Source organism: Zea mays, chromosome 1, assembly GCF_902167145.1.
Source record: "Zea mays cultivar B73 chromosome 1, Zm-B73-REFERENCE-NAM-5.0, whole genome shotgun sequence".
Classification (NCBI taxonomy): Eukaryota; Viridiplantae; Streptophyta; class Magnoliopsida; order Poales; family Poaceae; genus Zea; species Zea mays.
This window is the reverse complement of record NC_050096.1, coordinates 140,775,214-140,779,813: the sequence shown is the minus strand read 5'-3', so window position 1 is coordinate 140,779,813 and position 4,600 is coordinate 140,775,214. Positions and strand designations below refer to the sequence as shown.

The following is a 4,600-nucleotide window of genomic DNA, read 5'->3' as shown; positions in this document are numbered from 1 at the left end:
AATGGCATTCCTCCAACAACAATCAGAGTGCATGGCTGCCCACAATGCACATGCACAACAAGCAATGAATGTGAGTGTCTTATTTATTCTCAACACGGTCGTATATTTGTCCTATAACTAATATATTGTATTTGCAATAGTCTTGGTTTCTAGAGCAGGCACAACAACAACCATTCGTTTTCCCTCAATTTTAGTTGTCGATACCTCAGTGAGGATTACATGCTCTCACACCTCCACCTCAGGTGCTTCAATTTATTTTAGAATTATTGTTTGTGTTTATGGGCCACAACACGCTACCACCGGTGATACTAGCACTAAGAGGAGCTTCTAGAGGGAAGGGAGCTACTACAAAAGATGTTAGTATGACAAACAATTCGTTTGAATAGTGGTCATGTAAACACTGTATTTATTAATATGTTCTTCTTTCTTTCAGATTCCAAACAACATAGACGACTTCATAAACGACTTCTTCGCTTCTAGAGGTAGTGGTCACAACTCAAACGATATGTGATGATTTGACTCTTGTGGTGAATATGGACGTTGCGATGGATTATGATGTATTTTTGATGGAATTGTGAGTTTGTGTTAGATTGTAATATACTTGTAAGTTATTTTTGTGAGTTGTGATATATTTGTGAAAAATTGTGGCGAATTATATATTTTGTGTTGAATGTGTGTAATTCTGCAATTGCTATTTCTGTCATATTATTGTGATTATATTGTTGTTGATTTTACATTTCTTTCATATTTTTTGCACTGAAATTATTTATTTTTGGCGGCCATGTGTAGACCGCCTGGTTAATTTCGGCGGCCACTATTTTGGGCGGTACGATGGGATACCGCCGAAAATTGCTTATTTTCGGCTAAATTTTTTTGGCGGCCAGATGCCGCCGAAAATGCTCTCGTGTCCTGTAGTGTCGGGAACACCTGTATTCTACCACTGGCGCGTGATAATCGAAGAATTAGAGCTTATCATAGAATTAGAGCTCTTTTATACTAGTGGTAGTATGCGTCTAACTTGGGATGTTCCTTACAAAATGTGAGGCGCATGCATTGTCCTCGTGCCAGCACTGCAATGGCCACAGCGATAACGGTAGCCTCCGGGTCGTCATTGGGCGCCTAGGCCCTAAACTGGATGAATCTTTGAAGATAGACGACGAGTGATTTGTCATCTCGTTGTATGCAATTCATGAGGGTCCCAGCCGTCTTAGGTTTGGGCTGCTATCCTTTAAATAGGAAGCATCTCGGTCTTGATCTAGCTCCAAAATCGTATCGAATGTGGTCTCAAAGAGTTACTAGTCGTGAGGGAGACCTTCAACCACCATGATGAATAACTTTGTCAGCTCTAGGACGACATCACCTTCTGATACAACCGTTATTCCGTAGCTGGCTATGAATTGCCTTGGATTAAGTTGACCGTCGAAAATGGGATGCGTGCTTTGTAATTGAATGGCTAGGGTTTTAACTACTGCAAATGCCTAGAGATACATGTTCTCGCCCTTCGTCACTGCATAAAACGTGTTTATAGAAACAGGGCAAACCTCTCCAGGTACGCGAGAGTGAGTGCAAGCTAGGCATCCTTCAAGTAGGGAATAATCGTCAACAGGATCGGAGACAAAGAAGTGTGATCTTCGTGAGCAAAAATTTATCCTGCTACCACTCATATAGAGGTGGTTTTGTCCGGGCCATATGTTGTTGCGTCTGACTCACCCTTGTTTGTTCACCAGTACAAAGTCAACCTCAACAGTTTTTGACTTGTTAATGAGGAATGCAAATTAGGTACAACTCAACCATAATATACGTACTGATGCTTATCTTGCCATAAGGTACTCGTTGCCGAGTAGTAAACAATGGATTTGGTAGGTACACCGGCAAACTCAATTATATATAACCACGACAGGCCAGAACGATTGGTCATGGAACGAAAGTATTTGTTTCAAGTAAAGTCGTCGTCAGACCAACATCCAAGTGCCCACTCCATTCTGCAAAGGAGTCAGTTTTTTATCAATACTGAGAAGTGTACCTGATTAACAATCATTTCGTAACCGTGACATTATTGGTAGTGATGTCATTGAAATGTGTGGAGAGGGGTCACACACTTACCTTACGCCTCGTTTGTTTAATCCCACCTAAAATAAAGTAGCCCTTACGAGAGTGCTTGTGCGCACACGTTATTATTTTTTACATTAGAGATTATGCAAGTTACGGTATGGTTCTGGGAAAACAAATGCTTAGGGAACCAACATCTCTTAAGAATAGACTTTCAAGCACGTCCAACCTGCTTCCTATATTTCTAATTTTTTATAGTCTGTTATTTTTCTAATTTATAGTTTTTATTAGATATCTAAATATAATTGTTTCATATATTCTCGGACTTGGTCAAGGGACCATTCCAAGATCTATCCTACATGCCCTGATCGGAGACGCTAAGCTCCCGTGGTTGTGGCCCCAGTCACAAACATTATAATAGCGAGGATAGGGCTAACATGGAAGTCAACGCTTCCACACTTCTACCAAACCCTAGCAACCACAAAATACAAAGGACTCAAACTCCTATTTAGCGCCTTAGTAAATAGAAATCTCCCAATCAAACCCATAACACCGATAGATCTTAACGGACATCGCTGACCAATGAGGCTCCACCCCATGATCCAACAAACATACAAGGAGGAGGGGCAAGATCAAGATGGAGGGGCTCAACTCCTAGGCCCATCCCCTATCTCTTCTGCCAATACGACTACCATCCACCTAAATCCTGAAGGTATGATCCCATACTTTGTTTCTCTTCCTCTAGCTCACTAGTGCACAAGTCTTCAGTCTATTGAGCTACAGAAAGGACCTAGCTAGGTTAAGGGAGGGAATCGATTAGTTCCAAAGGTCAAAAAGATCATATTGTTGTTATCAGAGTCGGTCTATCGATTCTCCAAACTTAAGTCTGCTAGAACAACAATAGAATAAGAATTATGTAGTCTAGGGAGGTTAGGATAACTTGGGGAGAAGATCCCTGTTGGCTGTTGGGGGCCTTCGGCTTACGAAGGTCCTCAAAAACGTGATTTAACAATGTTTCTGGAGTATAATACATCAGCAGGTACCTTCGGACATGGACCTTTCGAACTTGAGTCAAAATCACTGTATGAAGAAACACAAGGGGAACGAAGGATGGAACAGAGCCGAAGCTGTGCGCAAGGGAGCTTCGGCATGATGACAGGAAAAGGAAACCGACTTAAAGAGGAAAAGGCTATCTAGACCCCGATTAATTACTATAGAGTTATTATCAAATGCAAGGGGCCTGGATGTAATTTTACATGGGCTACGACCCGTGCCTATAAATAGATGAACAGTACTACGCTAACTGGGAATTTGCTTTTGCGCCACACTTGTACCTTTTACTTCTTGCAAGCCGAAGGTACACTTGTAATAAATTATTATCTTTATTTATTCATGATAATAACACAAAAATAATACAATAATGATAACATATTTAATTGTTCGCATTGTTCATGTTTCGTATAAGCCCTCCTTCATTTTGATATACGTCGTACTTACGAAGGTATGCTTTCTGTAACCTTCGTCCGAGAGTCGTTATATCCTAAGGGAAATAATGCTTCGAAGGACGAAGGACTTTAACATTTAACATTCTTTATGTTGCCTTGCTCTTAAGCCGAAGCATTTGAGAGCAAGTCACCAACAATCCCTAATGCTAAACCTCAAAATAACTCATCATAGAAGAAGATATGGGTGAAAAGAAGAGCTCGCTGAGGTAAGTGTGGTTAGGAAAGAAGATCTATAACCCTAACTCTAGCCGAATGATCCCACTCGAGCCATATAGAACACAAAAGTGTGGTGGACATCTTACCTAAGACTTGTTCATCATCGACGATAAGGATAGAGAAGAGGGCCATCTCTGACGACCAGGACACTGCCACAAGATTCCACAACACCGCCACGGGGCCCCTTGATGGAAGCACATTCACCTAGAGGGGAGTGCGTATGCCAGCGAGAGGTCACATGGTGCTCTCACTAGAGATCGAGAAGAAGAGGGAAAGAGTGGAGACCGCATGGTCGAGGCAAAATAGAAATGAACTAGGGTTTACATGGTATGAAGAAAATCACAGCTTTTATACATTACCAAAGTGAACGCAACCATTGGATAGAATCAGATGCCCCTCAGGGCGAGGCAGACATGACTCCAGCTAGGTTGCATGCAAGGCCTAGCCTAGGTTGTAGCCCATGTGCGACCACACGACGTAACATAGTGTTTTGGGCCACACATTAGTAGGTCAAAAGCGGTACATTCACCTGCACGTTTAGGCGTCAACTATTTGAGGAATATTTGGTAGCTAACTTATGGGTTGGATCATGAGGTCGAGAACTGATGGTAAAGGCATAGGAGACTACAAGATTTATATAGTTTTAGGCTCTCAATGTGAAACAATACCATTTGCCTTGTGTGTTGTGGTGTCTATTGCTTATCTAATATGATTAGATGATCTACACTCTTGGGGTGCCTCATCCGTCTTTTGTATTCCAAATAAGTGGGCAATTATATCCGTCTTTTGTATTCCAAATAAGTGGGCAATTATAAGAACTTCATCTGGCC

The 4,600-nt window shown here is 41.6% G+C and overlaps 2 long non-coding RNA genes across 3 annotated transcripts; one reads left to right on the top strand and one right to left on the bottom strand.

The window, feature by feature from the left end:
- Positions 1-1,412: 1,412 nt before the first annotated feature.
- Positions 1,413-4,253, bottom strand: LOC109943679 (uncharacterized). The gene is made up of 2 exons (XR_002266740.1): positions 3,857-4,253; positions 1,413-1,982 (listed from the first exon to the last, which is right to left on the bottom strand). It is a non-coding gene; the product is annotated as an uncharacterized lncRNA (long non-coding RNA).
- On the top strand, positions 2,364-3,485 carry LOC118476054 (uncharacterized). Of its 2 annotated transcripts, none has more exons than XR_004855326.1 (2): positions 2,364-2,761; positions 3,086-3,485. It is a non-coding gene; the product is annotated as an uncharacterized lncRNA (long non-coding RNA). The 2 variants fall into 2 exon arrangements; XR_004855325.1 differs by having other exon boundaries at positions 2,366-2,761; positions 3,089-3,485.
- Positions 4,254-4,600: the final 347 nt, after the last annotated feature.